This window comes from Cupressus sempervirens, chromosome 9 (assembly GCF_028749045.1).
Source record: "Cupressus sempervirens isolate cs-2001-9-10 chromosome 9, ASM2874904v1, whole genome shotgun sequence".
NCBI classification, from domain to species: Eukaryota; Viridiplantae; Streptophyta; class Pinopsida; order Cupressales; family Cupressaceae; genus Cupressus; species Cupressus sempervirens.
In genome coordinates, this window is record NC_143126.1 from 714,712,436 (window position 1) to 714,737,210 (window position 24,775).

Genomic DNA, 24,775 nt, shown 5'->3' on the forward strand with positions numbered 1-24,775 from the left:
CTCCGATTTTGAAGTATGATCTTTAATTTTAAACCGTTGGAGCAATAACCTTCCTGACACTTTGTTGTTGGAAAAAAATTAATAGTTATGCCTAGGGGAGTCATCAATGTCTCTTGCTTCCACAATAGGATTGCCAACTTGACAGCTTAGATTCTTTTAGCTGATTAATAAGACTAGAGTTATTGGAAACATTAGTCGAATCACTGGAGGTCTAAAGAAATACACCTAGTCAGGACTAGATGATGTTAGTATTATATGATTGTGTAAACTTGATCTGCTCCTTGCCTCTCAACCTCTCCATCCTGTTTTTTCTTTCATCTTCTGCAACATTTTTTATTTTTCACACAATAACTGGCTTTATTGAAAGACCCTTTGAACCTCCATACCATAGTTTGCAGACTCGAACTCCAAGAGTACTCGGCAAGCCCAAAATTTTCAACTCGGAAAAAACTCGGCATTTACTTGACAAAAACTCGGGGAAAACTCGGCAACTCAGAAAGTACTAAAATTTAAAATCTCTTAAATAAACATATATGTTTTTGTAGAATACAATTACAAAATGTATTAAATTAGTAACTAACATTTCAATAGAGAAAATGTGTAGTTTTATAGCACTAAGATGATGTGAAAAATGCATCTAATCCAATGTTTTCCTTGCATCAAAATTTTTACCTACATTTTTTTACATCTATAAATACTGGAGGTCTAAAGAAATACACCTAGTCAGAACTAGATGATGTTAGTATTATATGATCGTGTAAACTTGATCTGCTCCTTGCCTCTCAACCTCTCCGTCCTGTTTTTTCTTTCATCTTCTGCAACATTTTTTGTTTTTCACACAGTAACTGGCTTTATTGAAAGACCCTTTGAACCTCCATACCATAGTTTGCAGACTCGAACTCGGAGAGTACTTGGCAAGCCCAAAATTTTCAACTCGGAAAAAACTCCGCATTTACTCGACAAAAACTCGGCAACTCAGAAAGTACTAAAATTTAAAATCTCTTAAATAAACATATATGTTTCTGTAGAATACAATTACAAAATATATTAAATTAGTAACTAACATTTCAATAGAGAAAATGTGTAGTTTTATAGCACTAAGATGATGTGAAAAATGCATCTAATCCAATGTTTTCCTTGGATCAACATTTTTACCTACATTTTTTTACACCTATAAATATGCAAGAGTTAAACTTGAGAGTACTCTCCCAACAAAAAAACTTGAGAGTACTCGGAGAGTTTGCAAACTATGCTCCATACTAAGGAGGCTGTGACATAGCCTAACAAATGAGATTTAGGGATGCTATATTGCTATATCATATCTCGTCTGAAACCCTATCTGCAAAAGAAAACCCAGCAGTTGATTGCTAACAGCAGCAGTTTTATTAAAAAAGTGATGATTCCTTTAACTAAGCAACAAGCTATTTATAACAAGCAGCTAACTGCAAAAAAAAAACTCAGCAGTTGAATACTTACAGCAGCGATTTTATTAAAAATATGAGATTTCCCTTGACTATGCAACAAGCTATTTATAACAAGTAGCTAACTATGGAGGGAGGTGACATCATTAAAATAAGGGCAACCTATTAATAATAAACAGTGGCCAAGTAATTATTAATACAAACCAACTCCAATGTTAATAATCAGCGGTTAATTCATTATTAATTAAATAGACTCCCAATCAATTATGAAGATGTTTGACCTGAAGGTGTGACTATAGAATTGGTAAGGTGCCGAGGAAGACTTACCTTTCTGTCCCAAGAAGAAGATATTGAAGTCTCAAGGATTGACTCCAAGATAGCAGGTAGCCAAGCAACAACAGATACAGAAGAGAAGCAGCAAGCAAGAAGAATTATATCCATAAGATAGAAGGCATCTATCAAGAAAAGAAATAATCAAGCAATCAGATAAAATTGACATAAGACGGAATCTGACGCAAAGAGAATGGCAGAAAAGCAAGAAGAATATCAATCGGCAAGGAGAAATCTGAGGAAGGGATGGCTTTTGTTAAGGCAGTCTTAACAGAAAACATACGCAGAAAAGAAGATATTCACCAACATCCATTCTAAAGCAAGAATAGCAGATGGATTGCTGATCAAGGAAAATAGTTTAATAAGCATCAAGCATAGATAAAAAGAGACAAGAAAGTCGATTGTATACAACAGATTGAAGTATCTGCAGCAACCAGTACCAAGAGCACAAGTACAGTCTAGAGGAAGATCAGTGTGAGTTTAGGTTAACTGGATTAGATCTGTAACAAATCTGATCTAGGACCTATTACAGAAGTAATTGGTAAAATATTTGCTTGTTATTAAAAGAGACTAGATGGTCAATTTATACAAAAGAATGAGATGATGTTTCCTTAGAAAACGATTGTAAATAATAGAAACATTCTATTCTAGAGAAAACAAAAAATGAAAGCAAAACAAAGCTAACTAGATATTTACAATAGATAATCATTAACTAATAATAGACAACTTATCTATTATTGTAATACCCTCTCTTAATGGTTAATCTATCTAGAACACCAAGCTGTCCTCTGAATTTGACAAACTTATCAGGACCAAGAGGCTTGAATGTCTGCAGTCTGATTTGTGGTAGGAACATATTGCAAATCTATAGTCCCATCTTCAACCAGCTATTGTATGTAATGATAGTGAACATCCACATGCTTGGTTCGTTCACGGAAGACTGAATTTCGTGCTAACTTGATAATGCCTTCGTTATCAACAAACAGAGTAGTTGGTCTTGTTGGTGATATCTGCATATCCCCAAGCATCCGACGAAGTCAAACAGCTTCACATCTTGCCTTAACAGTCCCTTTGTATTCGGCCTCTGTAGAGGAGAGAGAAACTGCATGCTGCTTCTTACTGGTCCATGTGATTGCACCGGATTCCAAATTGAACACATATCCAGATATTGACTTTTTATCATCAATAGAGCCTGCCCAATTTGAATCTGTGAACCCACTGTGTTTAGGATTAGAACTTCGAGAATACAAAAGTCCATAATCTGAAGTGCCCTTCACATAACGAAGCACACGCTTTGCTGCCATCCAGTGATTAGCCTTAGGAGCTGTCATAAAGTGTGAAATATAGTTGACTGCGAAGCTGATATCAGGCCTAGTAGCAGAGAGGTAGATGAGGTTGCCTACTAGTTGTTTGTATGTAGTATTATCAACGGAAGGAGAATTAGACTTTGTTGATAAATTGAGACCTTTCTCCATAGGTGTAGATGCAGGTTTCCAATCCTACATATGAAATTTGTCTAACAGGGCCTTGGCATATTTGGATTGAGAGATGAATATACTAGAAGACTGTTGCCAAACTTTTAACACCTAGGCAATAATACATTAGCCCAAAGTCAGTCATATTAAAAGACTTGCATAAATTCTGTTTGATTCCCTGAATCAAAGATGCCGAACTGCCAGTGATGATTAGATCATCCACATAAATAACCAGAAGGATGATGTCATTGTCAGTAGTTTTGATGTATAGATTTGAGTTTGAAGAACTCCTCTTGAAGCCTTGATCATTGAGATAGTTATCAATTTTTATGTACCATGCCCGAGGGGCTTGCTTCAAGCCATAGAGAGCTTTTACCAATTTGAGAACTTGATGGTCTTTACGAGCAACCTTGAAATCAGGAGGCTGTGTCATGTAGACCTCTTTATGGCGATCACCATTTAGGAAAGCACTCTTGACGTCCATCTGATGGACCTTCTAGCCAAATTGTGTTGCCATGGCTAGGACTAATTTGATGGTGCTCATCTTTGCAGTAGGAGCAAAGGTCTCCTCATAATCAATGCCCTGACGTTGAGAAAGGCCCTTCGCCACTAAATGAGCTTTGTACTTATCCAAAGTACCATCTGATTTGAATTTAATTTTGTAGACCCATTTGCAGCCAATGGGTTTCTTCCCTGGTGGAAGATCAGAAAGGACCCAAGTGTTGTTCTTCAGCAGGCTCTGGTGTTCAGATGTCATGGCCTATTCCCACTCTGGAATTCCTTTAGCCTTGGAATATGTTTGAAGTTCAAAAACACTGTGAAGGTTGGCCATGAGAGAAAAGTTAACAAAATCTGTAGTTTTGCTCTTTTTCTAAGCAGTTCTCCCATCAATGAGCTCATCATCACGAAGATCAACAAGTGTCTTAGCCCACCACTTAGGCCAGATAGGAGAATGACCAACATTAGTACTAAGAGATGCTTGATCAACAGGATCCTCATTAGAAGAATTTGGATCAAACTTAGGTGAAGCATCTACAAAGCGAGGTGATCCCGCAAGAGAAGTTGGAGGTGTCTATACAAGTATCATTGGTATAACTAGAGCTGCAGGAGCTACTGGAGCCCTCCCATTAGGTGGACCTAATGGAAGACGAACTCCCAAATCATGAGCCATCATAGGTTGGTTTGTTGGATCAGGAACAGGAGAAACAGGCATGAAAGGTCCTCGCTACTCGTCAAAGACTACATCTTGACTGTAGATGAGATGAGATGTCTCGATCAGGCTGTAGGCTTTGTGAAGACTGCTATATCCAACAAGCATCAGTTTCTGACTCTTGGCATAGAGAGCTTTTACCAATTTGAGAACCTGATGGTCTTTACCAGCAACCTTGAAATTAGGAGGCTGTGTCATGTAGACCTCTTTATGGAGATCACCATTTAGGAAAGCACTCTTGACGTCCATCTAATGGACCTTCTAGCCAAATTGTGCTGCCATGGCTAGGACTAATTTGCTGGTGCTCATCTTTAGAGTAGGAGCAAAGGTCTCATAATCAATGCCCTGACATTGAGAAAAGAACTTCGCCACTAAACGAGCTTTGTACTTATCCAAAGTACGATCCTATTTGTATTTGATTTTGTAGACCCATTTGCAGCCAATAGGTTTCTTCCCTAGTGGAAGATTAGAAAGGACCCAAGTGTTGTTCTTCAGTAGGCTTTGGTGTTCAAATGTCATGTTTCCCACTCTGAAATTCTTTTAGCCTCGGAATATGTTTGAGGTTCAAACACACTGCGAAGGTTGGCCATGAGAGCAAAGTTAACAAAATCTGTAGTTTTGCTCTTTTTCTGAGTAGTTCCATGAATGAGCTCATCATCACGAAGATCATTAAGTGTCTTAGCCCACCACTTAGGCTGGATGGGAGAATGACCAACATTAGTACTAGGAGATGCTTGATCAGCAGGATCCTCATTAGAAGAATTTGTATCAAACTCAGGTGAAGCATCTACAAAGCGAGTTGATCTTTCAGGAGAAGCGGGTGTTGTTTGTACAGGTATCACTGGCATAACTGAAGCTGCAGGAGCTACTGGAGCCCTCCCATTAGGTGGACCTAATGGAAGGCGAACTCCCAAATCATGAGCCATCATAGGTTGGTCTGCTAGATCACGAACAGGAGAAGCAGGCATGAAAGGTCCTCGTTGCTCATCATAGAGTACATCTCGACTTTAGATGAGACGAGATGTCTCAACATCGATTAGGTGGTAGGCTTTGTGAAGATTGCTATATCCAGCAAGCATCAGTTTTTGACTCTTGCCATCCAACTTGGTGCGTGACGCATCAGGGATCCAAACAAAAGCAAGGGAGCCAAAAAACTTCAGGTGACCAATTCTGGGCTTGTGACTTGACCAGGCCTCTTTCGGAGTTTTACCTTTGACCGCCACTGTGGGTGACTGGTTCAATAGATAAACTGCAGTGTTAACTTCTTCTACCCCAAAACTACTTCGGAACATGTCTGTATTCGAGCATGGATCGAGCCATCTCGGTGATTGTCTTGTTCTGAGATTCAACTACACAGTTCTGTTGTGGTGTGTAGGGTGTGGTTAGTTGGCGTTTAATGCCATGTGTATCCAAGAAGTTGGAGAAAACATTAGAACAAAATTCCCCCTCATTGTCTGATCTAAGTAATAATAGATTTCCCAGACTCTTTTTCAACTAAAGGTTTAAACTTCTGAAATATAGGAAATGCATTTGATTTCTTTTTAAGGAAATACACCCACATTTTTCTACTAAAATCATCAACAAACAATAAAAAATACTTGGACCTAAGAACAAAAGGAGTGGCCATAGGGCCCCAAATATCGGCATGAACAAGCTGAAGTACCTGAGAAGCTTGCCATGAATCGCCACTGGTGAAAGGTGTGCGATGTTGCTTCCCAGCCTGGCATGCGTCACAAACTCCAAGTTGTTGAGTCTGAATCTTTGGCAATCCAAGAACAAGCTCATCTAGAGCAAGTTGTGAGAGATAATGCACATTTAAGTGCCCATATCGCTGATGCCAAAGTGTGTTGACAAAAGATCGCCTAGCAGCCATGGCTAAGTCCTGAGAATCACCAGAATCAACAAGTCTGAAAAGACCATGATCCTCAAGACCCACTGCAACAGTAGACTTAGTTGCCCGATCAGTGATGGTGCACTGATGTGAACTGAAGGTGACTGCCAAGTGTGGAGAGTGTTGCAACAACTGAGTGTAGATTTAGTTCCATCCTTGGAACGTAGTATACATCAAGGAATATGAGATTCCTCCGAACAGACTGAATCTCAATGTTGCCTTTACCGACAATCATATACTCTTCTTTGCCACCAAAAATGACATAGTTTGAATAAGGCTGGTAGTCAGTAAACCAATCTCTGCGGTGAGTGAAATGACGAGAGACATCTGAATCAATGTATCAGGTAGACGACTTCACATGATTTGCAGGTCTTTTAGCCATGAAGGCGTAAAAGGTAGATTCTGCTAGCTCAGTGTGCTCTGCACTGTTCGCTTTGAGCTGCGAACCTGATTGCTTAGACTGTGCAGCTAAGCGTTTCCAACATTCAACCTTCATGTGTCCAAACTTGTGGCAGTAGTTGTATTGAATGTTCTTCTTTCTGGAACCATCTGATGCTGGAGTAGAAGACTTCTGCTGAGATGGTTGTTGAAACTTGCCTGTATCCTTTTGAAAGGATTTCACAGCAAAGGCTTGCTCTGTGGAGGTGGAACTGGAGCTGCTACCGAGCTGTTGTTTCCACCGATCTTGCTAAAGCAACAGTGTACAAAGATCAGTGAACTTCAAATCAACACCAGAAGATGTGATGTTGAGAGTCTCAATAAAATGCTCAGGATTTTGGTGAACTCTGAAGAGTGATAACCACAATATCCTCTTCCTCCATCTTGTGACCGATAGCAACTGATCACGAATTTCCTGAATCTGGTTCAGGTGTGCTTGGAGCGAGATGCACTCATCCATGACAATAGAAAAAAGAGTGATTTTTTAGAAAGAAGGCTCTGCTTTTGTCAGAAGTCCCATGAAAACCTTTGAGATGTGTCCAGATCTTGGTAGCTGTCTTGCCGGATGGAATTTGAGAAAGTTGATCATAAACCACGGATAATTTGAGAAGCATTAATACCTCTTGATTATTCAGATCCCATCTACCTTGATCGAGACTCGGAGAAGTTGGACGCTTCGTAACACCCAAAACAAGTTGATCGGTGTTCTAATATTCAAAAATTACGATGATCCGCTGCTTCCAGGTGCCATAATTTTGATCATTGAATTTGGAGTTATGCCATGGCACATTTTTTTAATGAAAAACTGTGAAAATCTATGAAGGCACGTTCTTCGAGGCAAAAATACGGAAGACCCAGAAAAATTGGAGAGAGATCCAGAAGAGAGCTTGAAAAACCCAAAGGAATATGTTGTTGATTTCTGGATCCGTTGGCTCAAAAATCAAGGCACCCAAAAAAAAGACAACTTAGCTGAGCTCTCCGAAAACCCACTAAGAAACTTTAACTAGGGAAAAAATTTCAAGGTCAAAAACTAGGGTTTTGAAGAAAACCCTAGTCGGCAGCTATAGAGGTCAATAGGAGCAGAAAAATGGCTATTTTGAAGGCAAAAAACTAGACGGTTTTCACAGCAGAGAGGGGCGTCTATCCGAGGCCGTAGGAAATAGTAAGACTGGATACACAAAGACAGGTTGCTACACCCAAAAAAAACCATGAAATTGCGGACTTCGGACCTCTGAAAATTGCAATTTTGCAGAGCAAAACGTAAGGTTTTTTTCAATGTTTGAATGACACCTGTGAATTGTAGACACAGGCCGACCATACAAGGAAGAAACCATGTGTTTTGGAGGAAGAAATCACGCCCAGGAATTGCGATATAGCAAACAAAAAAATTCCTAAGATAAAAACGTGAATTGAGTAGACACAGTTGCAATTTTAAACCCTAGTCGAGATTTTAGTTTGATTCGAATTTCTCCATGCAGAAAACCCTCAGCGGGTTTTACAGAAATTGACGGAAATAATTTTGAAAAAATTTAAACAAATAATTTCAAGAAGAAATTATAATTTTTTTTCGAATTTTTTTTAAAGTATTAGCTCTGATACCATATTACAGAAGTAATTGGTAAAATACTTACTTGTTATTAACAGAGACTAAGTGGTCAATTTATACAAAAGAATGAGACGATGTTTCCTAAAGAATAGAAAGATTCTATTCTAGAGAAAACAAAAAACGAAAGCAAAACAAAGCTAACTAGATATTTACAATAGATAACCATTCACTAATAATAGATGACTTATCTATTATTGTAATAGGACCACTATATCAAACAGACAATAACTTTAATAACTAATCAATAATCTTGTGAAAAGGACATTACAAAGTGCATTCCTTTTCATCATCATAGCAATAAGCAAAAGTAGACCAGATCATCGGTGTTTTGATATTAAAAAATTATGATGATTTGCTGCTTCCAGGTGCCATAATTTTGACCATTGAATTTGGAGTTATGCCATGGCACGTTTTTTTAATGAAAAAATGTGAAAATCTATGAAGACACGTTCTTCGAGGCAAAAATACGGAAGACCCAAAAAAATTGGAGAGTGAGCCAAAAGAGAGCTTGGAAAACCCAAAAAGAATATGTTGTCGGTTTCTGGATCCGTTGGCTCAAAAATCAAGGCACCCAAAAAAAAAGACAACTTAGTTGAGCTCTCGGAAAACCCACTAAGAATCTTTAACTAGGGAAAAATTTTCAAGGTCAAAAACTAGGGTTTTGAAGAAAACCCTAGTCGGCAGCTATAGAGGTCAATAGGAGCAGAAAAATGGCCGTTTTGAAGGCAAAAAACTAGACGGTTTTCATAGTAGAGAGGGGCGTCTATCCGAGGCCGTAGGAAATATTAAGATTGGATGCGCAAAGATAGGTTGCTACACTAAAAAAAAAACCATGAAACTGCGGACTTCGGACCTCTGAAAATCACAATTTTGCAGAGCAAAACGCAAGGTTTTTTTCAATGTTTGAATGACGCCCGTGAATTGTAGACGTAGGCCGACCATACAAGGAAGAAACCGCATGTTTTGGAGGAAGAAATCATGCCTAGGAATTGCGATTTAGTACACAAAAAAATCCCCAAGAGAAAAACGTGAATTGAGCAGACATAGTTGCGATTTTAAACCCTAGTCGAGATTTTAGTTCGATTCGAATTTCTCCATGTAGAAAACCCTAGGCGGGTTTTACAGAAATTGACGGAAATAATTTTGAAAAAATTTAAACAAATAATTTCAAGAAGAAATTATAAATTTTTTTCGAATTTTTTTTTAATGTATTAGCTCTAATACTATATTACAGAAGTAATTGGTAAAATACTTGCTTGTTATTAACAGAGACTAAACGGTCAATTTATACAAAAGAATGAGACGATGTTTCCTTAGGAAACGATCATAAAGAATAGAAACATTCTATTCTAGAGAAAACAAAAAACGAAAGCAAAACAAAGCTAACTAGATATTTACAATAGATAACCATTCACTAATAATAGATGACTTATCTATTATTGTAACAGGACCACTATATCAAACAGACAATAACTTTAATAACTAATCAATAATCTTGTGAAAAGGACATTACAAAGTGCATTCCTTTTCATCATCATAGCAATAAGCAAAAGGAGACCAGATCAGATAGACATGCATAAGTAGTAGATAGACAATCGAAATCAGATTGTAATTCATATGTGATACATCATCAATCTAATAATCTTAACAATTACTCTTGTGAAATTATATCAAGGCTCATCTTGTTCAATGGAGATATTTTATTTGGTAAAGTTATTACCCTAACCCTAATAATGATTGAAGGGGAAAGACTACGGTAATCTCAACAAGGGGACATTACAGTGTTATCAGAGCAACATTCCTGCCAGCAAGAGAGACATTACAAGTAATATTTGAAGGGTATAAATAAGAAGTTATTGGGGATCATTTTGTCATGGACTCAATTGTGTTGATGTTTGGTAGCTTTAGTAGGATAAACTTGTGAGATTGATAAATATAATAATGATTCATATATATATATATTAATTATCATTATATTTACTATATTAATGAATAGACATGTCCCATGAAGGGACATGTCTCCTCTTGGTTTATTCCTCATACAAATACAAGAGGTCACTGCCATTTAGAAAATGCATATTAAAATATGGCAGTGCTATTATGTTTGCAGCGATCATTAGAAAAAACAACAAATTGAAGGTTTGAAAAGCAGATGTGAGCAGACTGTGTGAGTAGTTTTTGAAGGCTTGCTAATCAAATTGTTTTAGACTTTCTGAGCAGGTTTAGCAGACCTTGTTTGCCTTGTATGGTAACCAATTAATGCATATGAGAGTATATAGTAACAAAAAGAATCATAATGCAACACAAAGTATCAAAGAACTCGCAAAGCCTTCTTCATTAATATCAACGAATGTTTACAGTCATAAATATACTAGACATACTCACAACGACTCACAATGCCAACACAGTTATTACTCCATAATAGTAGTGTCTCTTGGACTCAAGTACATTCCATATATAACTGCTAAAGGGGTGCAACTACCAACCATTGTGACCATCCCAAACTACCCACCCCCATCCCTTTGACTAACTAACAATTCATAGTTACTTGACAACGTCATCCTCCTATCCCCCCACACCCCAATTCACTTATTTCGCACAATTCTTCCGGTGTTGCGTTATCTTCTTCGCTACACCAACTATTCAAAAGAAAACAACTGAGGAAGTAGAAGGGGACTAAGAAGCGTCCTTAGGGAATAAGGTGCTGCTGTTGATGGTTAGAGGATGCCAACCATGTTCTCAACTCATTCACTTGCTCCGTCCTACAGTGCAAGTCTCTCTTAGTGCACATCTGTAGCTCCCATCCACCCTTCACCATGTAGGTAGCTTCCAAAATCCCCCTACTATTCTTGTCAATCTCCTCAAAAGCTGCTTTGGGCCGATTCTTCAAAGTGGGTATTTGCTCACAATGCTGGTCCTCCAAAGCAACCACCGTAGCCTTGTGCTGTGCCTCCAAATCTTCCATTTGATTTAGTTGGCGTGCTAACTCATCCTGCCTATAGCCCAACTCTGCTTCTACTTCAGTTAGCTGAGTGACCAGCTCCTCTTGAGCTGCTATAGTGACCACTCACTCAACATGAGCTATTGATTTGAAGCGCTCAACCTGTTGAAGCTCATAGTGTTATTGATTTGAAGCGCTCAACCTGTTGAAGCTCATAGTGTATCTGTCTAAAGCTCTTCTCTACTTGCCAAAGCGACCTTTGAGCTTGACTCGAACTACTAAGCATAGCTTCATCCACCTTCCCAAGGGCCCTTGCCTCCACTGAGGCTACAATTTGTTGTGCCCCAACCTTTGCAATCCTTAGTGCACTCATATTTATCTCCCTCAGGAACTCCTCTAAAACACTTGCCCTATCCGAAGTGTGAGGTGCCAATTGTTGCAACACTTGTGGTTGTGGGACTTTGTTCTTTGATGCCTCACCTTGCAATGTGGCCTCCTCCCAAGACACAACCTCCATACCTACTCCCGCATCTTGCATCTTGGGGACATCCATCTCTGTGGGCTGCTCACCCCCTTTGCAAGATCTGCAATCTCTACAAGCTCTAGCCTACGTGGTGTGGCAAAGGGAGATCCAATGGATGCCATGGGTGTGATCTCAAATTGCATAAGCCATGAGTCTAGTATGGCTGCCTTTGGGCTCTCACGTCCTGCTGTCTCCCCACTCAATAGCTCTACTAATCCATCTCTGGATGCCATTGGCTGTGATCAAGCTACCACCTCAGCTGCTTTGTTGGGCTTGTTTGCCAACTCCATAGCCTGAACTCCCCTGGGTGATGACTCTATGCTAATGGATTCTGCCACTATTGGTACAACTCCTTTCTTGTGGTAGGTTTTGGGACTGCTATACTCATACTAACTATACCCATTTTAACTGGGGCCCTCAACTCCTTCGGTTGATGACTCTACACCAACGGATTTTGCCACTACTGGTATTGGCTCTAGCTTTGAGGTAGGTGTTGGGATTGCCATACTCATACTAATTGTACCCATATTAACTGGGGCTCTCAACTCTTCGAATCTTGGTACTAGAATTGTCATTGTGGTACTGAATAATATAGGTGGCATCAAGGAGGCTGATCTTGAGAGAAGTGGCCGAGTAAACAGAACTCTTGTCAGACAACCGTCACTCAAGGGGGTGGGTGTGGTCTCGCTTGCAGCTACCGACGTTTCTCTCTCTTTCTCGAACACCTGGCTCTCTTTTCCAACCACCTAGTCTTTGTGGTCCTTGCTAGGTTTTCCTTCCAAGGTAGACAACTCCTCTAGAGGAGCTGGTCTATGTGATGCATCCCACTGAATATCACGTGCCTTGTAGCTCTGCCTTAGCTGCCCATAATCTGATCCATGCCTTTGTCTCCATAACCATTTTGCCTTTTGCCTCCAAGCAGCTCCATGGTGTAGGATTCATGACAAACCATATATTGTCAACCATATATTGTCGAATTGTAGGACTTTCCCATTTGGCAAACTTTTAGTCTTCTAATCAACTCTTCAATGCAATATGCTACATATAGTCTCATCAAGTGTTCTTCAAGTGCAATTATGTGCACGAATCAAGGAAATCCAATCTTGCTAAGAGATGTCATACCTTGCATGTAGAAGATAGCTGATCCAAAAGGTGCCTCATCCACCCTATAGTCATCAATCAAAGGATATGGTGCCATAATCCATGGAGACTCCACTGAATCCTCAAGTAGCTGATCCATGAGTTGGTCTTCTCCAACTATGTGGTCCATATGAATTCCAATGGCTTCATCCTTCCTAGTCTTCCCGCATGAATGAATTTTGTCTTCCCTTTCAGGATCATTTACAAGCTGAATTGAATCTCCTGTCCTTCTCATGTAGTAATTGTCAAAAGATTCAATGACACTGACCTCCTAAAGTTCACTTAAATACTCATCAAAAATTCAGATGACCTCCTCACTCACCGGTATGACTAACCCTGATAGACATTGATATTTTTGAAATGTTAGATTATGCTTCTTCTACCTTTCATACCATTTGGCAATTTTAGAAACTGCGATTTCATCTTCCATTTCCTCAATTTCTCTGTTTGTTTTGTAAGCAACCTCCACGGGTTGGCAGGATTTTGGCTCTCATACCCCTGAAAGATCCCCAATCAATATTCGAAGCAAATTCTGATGTTCATTTCTCAGGAAGTTCTTCGACAGCAAATCAGGAGATGGGTTTTGGATTTTATTGTATTCTGAATTTTTTTTTCGTTTTTTTTCGCAATTTTTTTGTATTTTTAATAATAATTTGCAAGGAAATCAACTTCTTCAAAATACTGAATTTCTGTATCATACAGCTGCAACTCTAATTTATAAATTTAAGAGCTTGGATTTATGGAATAAAATAAAACAAGAAGCTTGTGGAATCATACTAGGGCAGGAAATGAGACTATGGTAATTGTGAGACCAAAAAATGATGAAATTCTAATTAAATAACACTGCTACAGACAAATACTGATGATGTCAGGCCCAAGGCAGCACAATACGGACTATACAAACTAAATTTCACTTGTAACTTTGCTGGTAAGTTCCTGTCATAAGCAGATCTGCCCTCAGCAAGAGACTCTGTGCTGGAAATGACCAATTTCAAACAATATCATACAATCCCTTTCTTCCCTCTGCTTTGCAGTTATGACTGGAGCTGCCAGGTAAAATATCTAATGCTGAAAATTGAAATGTATAGATCTGTGCTCCACCCGCCTGAAGAATCAGATTTTTTCTTTCCTCTGCAATAAAATGATTCCACAATCTGAATTTTCCTTTTCTTGCTACAAACAACTCTGAACCTGACCTTCAGCGTATTTAATATCCATTGCTGAGATTGATGTCTTAGTTATGGCTGTAAATTTAAATAGAATCAATAGCTATCACTCAGCTGAGGTAATGTCCACCACTCCTTCCACAAGAGTTGCTGTTCTTAATTGCAAAATTGCAAAATTAGTTGCAGATCTGACTCGGACCTCCAATCTCCAAAACCTAGCAATTTTTTTCAAGTATGCATGCAAAAATGAGCCTCCAATTGTCCTTTTAACATGCTTCAAACCCTAATTCGGATTTGGGACTAGGGTTGTATTTTTGACAACATAAAAGATGTTAAAATGTTTCCTTTTATTAAAAAATAACATCCCCTAATTGGCTTAATCCATTGAGGGTCTAAGTGGCCATATTATTAAGTTATAACTGTTATCCTGCATTTTGTCACCACAAAATGTTGGTAACAGCATGGAGCTTTTTCAACCTTAGTTTCGCATTTCTCTGAGTTTAGTTCGTTATTTAATTATTTAGTATTGATCAACCAATTAGTAACAATTGATATAATGAATCCTTTTACTGAAGGCCTTCGTCAAGTCTTTTTTCATTTTTTTTGTTTGTCGAGCCTATGCTTGATTTTTGAGGCCTTCATCGTCCTTTTTTTTTTTTGAGTGTGTGTTGTTAGTTTTTAGTCCTTTGGTCTTGCTCAAGTCATGGTTTCCCCTTCGATTTGATCTAACCTGGAGCTTAATTGGAGTTGTCAGTCAAGAGATATGGCTATTTTAGTGCCCAAAAAGTGGACCTTTTTGATGCAACAACACGAATTAAAAATATGATGTTATATTTCTAATTTGACTTTCACTTTTTGATAAATATGACTTATCTTCACTTTCTGTTATGTTTTTAAGTTACTTATGTTTAAATTTTTAACTTAAAGTGACTATAGGGGAGAGGACTCAGTACTTGAACACCCTAACTTTGCGTTTGTTGTCGGTAAATGTATAATGTAGCCGATGGGTAGATTAGTATCCGAACGGGCGCGTGACGCTTTAGTCACCCCTTCGAAAAGGTATATGTACATGTCCAAGATGGATTTTGCAATCATCATTGATCATTGTAGTCATTGTAATCGGATTGTAATCAGCAAGTGCATACATGAATAAAGTACCTGTTCTGCATTGAGTCGTGTTATACATGTGTTAAACTTCTTACCCTATGTAGTAAACATTTGGCGCCGTTGCCAGACGTACTTGGAACGAAGGAATGATATGAAGATTAATGCCGAATTTGCTAAACAAGGATTGAAATAAGGTAAAAGATAAAAATGAACTAAGTACAGCAAAAGAAATTTTAATTTTAACATAGCAAGTAGAGCGCAGATAGAGACTTCAGCAGATTGCCGAGGGGCACCAAAGGGGCGAAGAGGCACAAACGAAGGGAGTGCAGTCACCTAGTAGGCTAAGGAGTGCCGAGGAATTGCTGGAAGAAACTCGACAATGCTTAAATTTGGTGGAGGAAACAAGGGAAGAATTCCTTAACCTGTATACGTCGAGGGGAGAGTGTCCGAACGGAAGGGAAGCAACTCGCACGGCTTAGAGTGCCGAGGGAGCACGAGCGTGGAGTGATCTCTTCGTTCTTGATGCACCGGATGAACAGATACAAGCGGAGAATAGAACGTAACTTGAAGACTTTTCACCAGACAATGCAATTGTTGAAAACAAGACTGTTGTCCAGAACAACGCGGGAGTCCAAAATAGTGCGGGAACACAGAATAGCGTGGGAGCTCAGAACAGCGCGGGAACACAAGTACCTCAGAATCAAAGGAAAGTAACAATGGCAGGCCCTAAAGAAAAGTTACCCAAGTTTCACGGTGATGGTTCAACAAACCCTATTGGACATTGTAAAACGTGTGAAACCATATGGACGGCAAATGGTGTGATGGATGAGGATGATTGGGTAAGACAATTTCCAACAACCTTATGGGGTGTGGCGATAGATTGGTTTTCTGACACCAGTGGTTTTCTGACACCAGTCCTTAGAAACTTAATACATGGGAGAATGTTAAATTTTTTTTTATAGCAGATTTTAGATTGCTCCGAGATGATAATGAAATAGTGGCAGAGATATACAACACCAAACAAGGAAAGAATGAGACAGTTCGAACCTATGCCAGGCGACTGAAAGAATTAATCGAAAAGATGGAGAGTCAACTAGTGGATGGGTTGAAAAAACGGTGGTTCGTAGAGGGGCTACGACCAACTCTTAAAAAGAAAATGAAGATTGTACCACCAGCATTATACACCGATGTGTATACTCGTGCCATGGATTTGGAAAGCGAACAGAAGACGAGTAAGAAGAAGAAGCATAAATCCTCTGATTCAGACGATTCATTCTCGGAAAGTAGTAGTAGTGATGAGGAATCGAACAAGAAGGTGAAAGCACTACAGAAAGACATGCTTCGGAAGAAGCAGTTTTGTGACATCTGCTAGGTGGCGGGGCATTCCCTGAAAGAGTGCCCGTTTAACTTGAAAACAAGGGGACACCAGCAAGTGTTACTCACACAGGAAGCATCGAACAATAGCAATAACACGAGCAATGATGCAACTTCAGGTGGCTATCGAAATAATAATAGATGCGGAAGGGGTGGAAACAATAACAATAACAATGGAGGCTGGAGTAGAATACAATATGATGCAAGTGGACGGCCAATGATACAATGTTGGCATGTAATCTTTGGGGTCACTTCGCGAGGGACTGTACTATGAAGGAGGCGCCGCAACTACTGTGCAGATGGTGTGGTCTAGGGGACCATGAAGATTCAAAATGTCCAAAGCAAGGTGTAAATTTATTAAGTATTGAAACATGTGATGAGAACGTGTTGGTAATCGCGCGGAAGCAGGCAAGGAAAGCAAAATATCCGAATGCGGAAGAGGAAAAGGAGAGGTTACAAAAAGCCCGAACAGAGATAGAGAAGCAGATGAAAGCAGAGAAGTCACAAGTAAAAGACTGCTGAAACTCCGAAAAGAAACTTGGCGGAACAAAACATGGTGAAACAGATAATGCAAACAGAAGTGCCAATTAAATTAAATGATCTTCTTCTCACAATGCCACAGTTGCATATGACTATTATAAATATGATATCGTCTCCGAGAGTGACAGAGGAAGCAAAGGATAGTAAGGAAACAACCATGGCAGCAGCAACAGACCCGATGTTACTAGCACTTATGACAGGTAGACACCCAGCAGTGGTGGAGATGGGCATTCTGGGTACGGTGCTAATGGATACAATAGTAGATGGAGGATCGAGAGTGAACGTGCTGTCGGAAGAATTTTTGGAAAAAACTTGGACAACCAACACTATGGCCAACCACCTTTCAGTTACAACAGATCAACATGGGATAAAACCCTTGGGCACTCTGATGGCACAGTCGGTAACAATTGGGACACAACCATTTTTACTGGATTTCGTAGTCATTCCACTAAAGAGAAGAGGGTACGACGCCATCCTGGGACGAGGGTGGCTAGTGCAAGTTAAGGTAAAGCATGATTGGAAAAGAAACACCCTGTCCATATCGAAAGGAGGTAGGAAATTTATAATCGATTTGCATACACAAATGGTAGGAGAAGAAGCAGCATCGTCAGACTTAGAAGGCGAAGGTGAGAATGACGACGAAGGGAAAAAAGGATGGAACTAGATGATGAAGGGGTGTTGAGATTAGGAGGGTCAACTGATGACGACCTATGTCGTCGGTAGAAATTGTGTATCGGCCGACGGGTCCCTTCGGAAAGGAAATTGTGTTTTGGCCGACGGGTTCCTTCGGGAAAGTTCTTGTTATGTAGCCGACGGTGAATAGTTTGTAGCGGACATAATGTATCTGGCCGACGGATACCTTCGGGAAGGTTCGTCGGAAAGTATTTATAACCCCTTCGGGAAGCATTGTATTCATCTGATCTGATCATTATCATATCATAGGAGAAAAGCATAATGTACTGTTGGCATATGCGAATAATAATAGAAGTTCTGCTGGTTGCTGTTTATGTTCGTATTCTTTGTCTGTGTGCGTTGCTTAATTAATCCATACGGTAAACAACCTAGATTCAGTAAACGGATTGCTACACTAGCAAATGGAAGACTATGAGGTCTTTCCGAGTTGCAATATTTTGAGTGTCGAGGAAGGAAAAGAACGCCATGAATTTCCAAGGGAGTACAGTGAACTGAAGGAAGGAGAAGCGCAGGTGGATGAAACACCTGCCCATACGTTCAGTAAAGATAAGCCAATAAAGTATGAAGAGCCGACAATGAAAACAATGAACTTGGGTGATGAGGAAAATCCGAAGAACATTCTTGTAGGAGACGATTGGAACCCAGTATTGAAGGCGACAACATTCAGAATATTCATGGAGTACAAAGATGTTTTTGCTTGGACGTATAAGGACTTAAAAGGAGTACCACCAGAACTATGTGTCCATCGGATACCATTAATCGAAGGTGCGGTACCTGTACAAAAGCGGCCGTACCGAAGGAATAAGAACTATGCAGCATGGGCCACGAAAGTTGCACAAAACAGGTGGAAGGTATGGCATCAGAAGCGTTTAAAAGTGAACAACTTTCAACCCGGTCAATTGGTACTGAAGTATAATGGACGAAATGAAATAAGGCCTAGAAAATTTAAAGTTAAATGGATTGGACGATACAAGATACGGGAAGTTGGATATAACAGAGCAATTAAGTTATGGACACTAGATGGAAAAGAAATACCAGATGTCGTAAATGGATCAAAGTTGAAAATATACAAGGAAAGGAAGGATCCTCCATGGGCAAATAATTGAACGAAGAAAAGATGTCTGTAAATAATGTAAATAATGTATATATGTATGATATTAAAGTCGAATATAGTTTTAAATGTCAAGTGATAAACTGTAAAAGTATGAAGTGATAAAATGAAGCATAAAGTAAATGTATTAAGAGGCGAATTTTAAATATTAAAGTAATCGGGAGCAGAAGTCTGCCGTATGGCCTTAGCAGAGACTATATAGAAGAGAAGCAAAATTAATAAAGTAAGTCATAGAATAAGAGAAAGTCCGGAGAAAAAGGCCATACGGCCTTGAAAAGAATAGGAGTTAGATGACTGTACGGCTCCCCTAGATAGCCCGTATGGTTCCAAAAAAAGTCATGTTCAAAATGAATAAAATATTAAATATGGAAATCGAACAAAGTAAGGGTCTTCAATGACTGTACAACCCCTAGATGACCGTACGACCTTGAGGTTTTTTGTTTTGTTTTATAAATGAAACCGGACTAGACCATACCATACCGTACGAAAGATAGACCGTACGACCTGTAGTGAAAAAGACCATACCATAAGGTGGAATAGCGAAGAACACAGAGGAAGACTGTACAGTCCTAAGGCAAGTTGAAACACAGAGAATCATTGATGTCTGTACGACCTAGAACATAAGCAAGGAATAGCGTAAGAAGACCATACGGCCTGTCTGTACGGATTGAGGGCAAAGTGAAAAAGACCGTACGGTCTCAAGACACTAAAACGCCATCGTACTAAGTGGTGACCAGAATAAAGCCGCAAGGAAAAGAAGGTATTCATTTGAAATAACTTCATCTATTCTTTAATACTCAAGAATATCCAAAGACGGAGGGTATTAGGAAAGGAAGAGGAATTGCTATAGCTGATTCACAAAGCAAGTCTGCAGGAAAGAGGAAGTGGAAGAGCAACAAAAAAAAAAAAAACGACATATTGAAACAGTTCGGAATGAGTAATGCATGATGCCAAAGGGAAGGGTAGACATAAGCAGTTGCCAGAAAGAGTGTGGAATTGGAAAAAAATGATAGAAATAGTGTGTTCCATGCAGTTTTGTGTGGGTTTCGGAGTGCTAATTTGGTCTTGGCGGTGAGGGGCGTTGCCCCTCGACCCCCAGTCGTTGCGGATTATCTGCCGTGGGAAGTATGACTAGTTGATGAGACCTGGAGCTGCGACAGTAGGCATGAGTGTCTGTGTGTCAGAGGTGGCACTTGGAGTAGGTGTTTGGATGTGAGGCTGTCTTGGTGGATGCGTAGAGAGCTCAGGAGGAGCTGATCATCCAGTTGGAGGTAGTACAGCGATACGGCTTAGGGTACCCAAGAGTTGGAAGTAGAGAAAGCAACACGGGTGGCTATCAAGGTCAACTAAGGAGACAGTATTCTGTTAGCAGAGGCTACAGATGCAATGTGGTTTGGAGACCAGTTTGGTGCAGGCACGAGATGAATGTGAAAGTGATGTGACAGAAACAGATCTATCTTGTTGTAGTTAGTTAGTTAATGTATTTTGTTGTTAATTTGTCTCAGATATTTTGTAATTGTCGTCCGAAGACGACTTTTTCTTTGGGGGGGAGGATGTTGTCGGTAAATGTATAATGTAGCCGATGGGTAGATTAGTATCCGAACGGGTGCGTGACGCTTTAGTCATCCCTTCGGAAAGGTATATGTACACGTCCGAGATGGACTTTGGAATCATCATTGATCATTGTAGTCATTGTAATTGGATTGTAATCAGCAAGTGCATACATGAATAAAGTACCTGTTCTGCATTGAGTCGTGTTATACATGTGTTAAACTTCTTACCCTATGTAGTAAACAACGTTTATCAAAACCCTACGTAAAAATTTCAAATCGCTCCCAATTTTTTACAGCAGCTTACTTGGTGAGTCGTCTACTTGTAACTAAGGTTTCAAGTCCACGTCACCCGTTATGATGCCACACTAGCATGCTTTTTGCCAAGTTGTCCAAAACAGCCCAAAAAAAAAGTGAGACCAATGGTCGTGCATAAAGGGTACCCATAGTTGAACAGCTAATGTGGCATCACATCATTGGTTAATTTTTATAACTAAGGGTACATTTTATTTAGTATTGAGTAGTTAGCATTGTACTAACAACTTTAAAGTCACAAGTATTGGTACAATGTTGTCAAAAAATTTGGACATTAAGTCAATAAGTGTAGGTATTAAGTGAACAACTCCTATCACAACTATTGGAACACGTTCAAGTACTGCGTCCTCTCCCTTAGTGCACTTTATGTTATTTTTAAGTTGAGTTACTGTTTAATTCACTTAAAGTGACTATATAACTATATAGTTTCAGTTTAATTTTTAATTTTTAAATCAAATGCTCATTTAAATGTTACTTTTTAAATGATATTTATCTATTGTATTTATAAATATGATATATTAATATTGTTTATGACTCATTTAGTAACATTTCTATGAAATTAAATTGAATAAATGGTTTTAAGTTATTAAAAGTGGACATTTTACATGTCTTTGCATATAAAGTTCAACTTGTTATCAAAAGTGGACCTTTTTGATGTAATTGCATCAAAAGTGAAGTTTTCATGTCGTTGCATCTAAAAAGTTAGATGTAACTTAAAATATGTGAGTGACCCAAAAAGGTTTATTTTGATGAGTTACACATTTAAAAATATGCAATTGACCCAAAAAGGTCCGATTTTAACCAAAAACATGTTTTAATATGTGCAATGACCTCCAAAAAGTCCGATTTTGAAGAACATGTCTTTGCCCTCCAAGAACCCGTTTTTGGAGATTGTGAGAGATTTACTTGATGGTTTTGCATGAGATTTTCTCCAATAGGGTTGTTTTTGCTTGGCAATGGACTTTTTAACATAAAAAATGGGATTATCTTGCTAAAAAACGTTTTTCCAAACTCTCTCCAAGGGCATGTTTTTGAAAAGATCTTCACAAAAAACATCCATTTTTAATACATGTTTTTGCTCCAATCCAAATCGATTTGGCATTTTAAGTGTTTGTCATTGCATTGTGATACACATTTTCAACTTTGGAAGCTAAAAACGAATTCATTTCATGCCTTTTATGAATCACGTTTTTGCTTAAAATACTCGGAAAATTGGGGTTTTTATCCACTTTTTTGCATTTTGGAGTTACATTTTTGCATTTTGATCCATGTATATGCATTTGGGGAAGTCGTTCTTGCATTCACAAGTCAAAAATGACTAAAAAAATGCATTTTTTGGCCATGTTTTTGCAAAAACGGCCCAGATTTTTGCATAAATAACTCATGTTTTTGTTCAAAAAACTCAAAAAAATGCATTTCCAGCTCATACCTTTGATCAAGAGGGATTGTTTTTGAGTTTTAAATGCATGATATTGTGTTTGGAGACCATGTATTTGGCACTTTCATGTCAAATTCGACCATTGAATGTCCATTACATATAAGTGCGCAAAAAGTCAACAAGTTGTTTGAAAATCCGGATTTGAGGGAGAATTGGTCTTCAAGTCTATAAAACTTGCTATTTTGGCTCTTTACCCTCCAAATAAGTGGACATTTTCAAACTTGCTCATCAATTCATGCTATCTTGCTATTTTCATGCATATTATGGCTTGTTATTGCACACTTGTCCATATATATGCCATGAAAAGTGCATTTTGCCTTTAAAAATGATAAAAACTCTCATTTTCCCACTTTTGGAATTTCCCCAAACTCAAAATTCGAAATTGTATGTTGAAGTGCATTGCATCTTGACATGTTTGAGTCTTTTGCCAAAGGCATGTGTTTGTTTTGTGCTTGTTTTTGTGTTTTGCTTGTTTGCATTTTGGTTGTTTTTCCATTTTGGAAGAAATTGCAAGTTCTTTTCCAAGAACATGAGTACGTTTCACTTCACTCCACTTTCCATTTCATGCGAAAGCATCATCACATTCCAATTCCATTTCCCATGCACCAAGCACTTCGCAAAAGAAAAAAAGTGCTGATGGAAAGTTGTTTCGAATTTACATCTGGACATCATCAAGAAGGTTTTCAAAGTGTCAGAGACTCCAGTTTGTGCGGATCTACAAAGGAGAATTCATGACAATTTGAATGAGAAAAAGTTGGATCACATCAAGTTTCCACATGACAACGGACAATTCATCAAACTCAGAGGTTATCAAAAGACGCAACACCATGGTTATCAAGGTTAATGTAGTAGTACAAAGTACAGGAACTTCCGATCCTGTGATCATCCGGGATTGCATCATCAAGTGCAAGGCCCTTCAGAATTGTTTCAACTCTTCTCTGTCTTCTTTCTTCTTCTTTTATGTTTGTAATTGAAGAGAATGTAATACGACTTACATATGTAATTATATGTAATGTGAGTTGCATGTACATGAAAAGATGTAATGCGAGTTGCATGTAACTCTATATTTTCTCTTTTAGTTAGACTAGGTCAAAGTTGGTTGAGTTGCTCCCACTTTTCTCTCCACCTTTTTCTCAACTCCTAAATCTATATATAGGAGTGCCCCCTCATTGTAAAAATCATCTTTTGTTGTATGCAAGAAAGCTCTGCCACATTTGTGCAAGCATAACTTTGATTGTGTAGTACAAATTTGGGAAAAAAGTGAATAAAAGAAGCAATTGGATTCGAAGCTTTGACTGGAAGCAATTGTGATAGAGCAAATTAGAAGCTTTGATTGTAATTTGTGCCTATTGTCTTGATTCATGTTATTATTGTGTGTTCAATAAAATAGCATAGTGATTTAAGAAGCAATTGGAGCCAAAGCTTTGACTAGGAGCGGTTGTGGAAATATATAGCTAGAAGCTTTGTCTGTAGCTTATACTTCTTTCTTAACTCGCAAAATAGTTAAGTTATTTTTACTTTTAGGAGTCTTTGTGCCCTAATTGTAAAGCTTTTCCATATAGAAGTACGACCAGACTTAGAGCCAAACCGGTACATTTTCAGCCAGCCTTTGAGTTAGTAAAGGTTTATCCGTATCACTATTTCCAGCTCTTGATAGAAGTGTAGTTAGAGATTCACCCTGCCCATTACTCGCTCCATGAGTAAATGGATTCTTTCTTGAAAGTTAAGAAGAATATTGGTAACACCTTTTTTACAAAATCTCTCGACTTCTTGCTTACCTTGAGTTGATCTAAGGAACTGTGAGAAGGGGGAGCCTTCCCTTTAAGGTAGGAGAGACTCTGTCTCACACACTATGGCTGGTCATCCTATTTTGCGACTGGATTTTTACCCAAAATTGTCAATTGCAAAATATCCACCCAACGATAACCTTTAAGTTATAACTTCTGGGAAATGAACCAAGGGGCCACTTATTATAAAATAAAGTAAGTATTCTATTTGGCTTTATTATTACCTAATTAACCAAATAGTAAATATTTTTAATATTTCCTTTCTATCCATCAAATGTTCAAATGAGCCCAGAAACAAAAACCAGTTGATACCTAGACAATCCGAACCAATTGGCAATCTTCTCCTAAAATCTAGGGATGTGCCTACAAAGTAGGAGACTAATGAATCTCCTTTGCTGTGTGCATCTCTGGGATGTCTATCAATGAGCTGAGAGCTCCTCCTGAATAATAGGAGTACCTTCTAAAACAATAGGAAATGCATCCAATGTCTCCAAACTGCCCCTAGTGGTCTCTGGATGCCTACTAGACAACTCCCAATCACTCCCTAAAAATTAGAGATCCCTCTTAAATTTTAGGAACCTGTCACCAACTGCTCCAAATTGCCTAAAATGCTCGTGCCTGGCTCTCTGTGTCCTGTATGAGTCCCCTGCGCACTCTGTTGGCCTATGGGAATTCCAGTGATAGGACAACGCTGAACAACTCTGTCATCCTAGAAAGGG

The 24,775-nt window shown here is 38.8% G+C and overlaps 1 protein-coding gene across 1 annotated transcript in view; it reads left to right on the forward strand.

The window, feature by feature from the left end:
• Nucleotides 1-24,775, forward strand: part of LOC149540720 (uncharacterized) — a 165,094-nt gene that overhangs the window by 42,790 nt on the left and 97,529 nt on the right. The gene's annotated exons all lie outside the window — the stretch shown is intronic.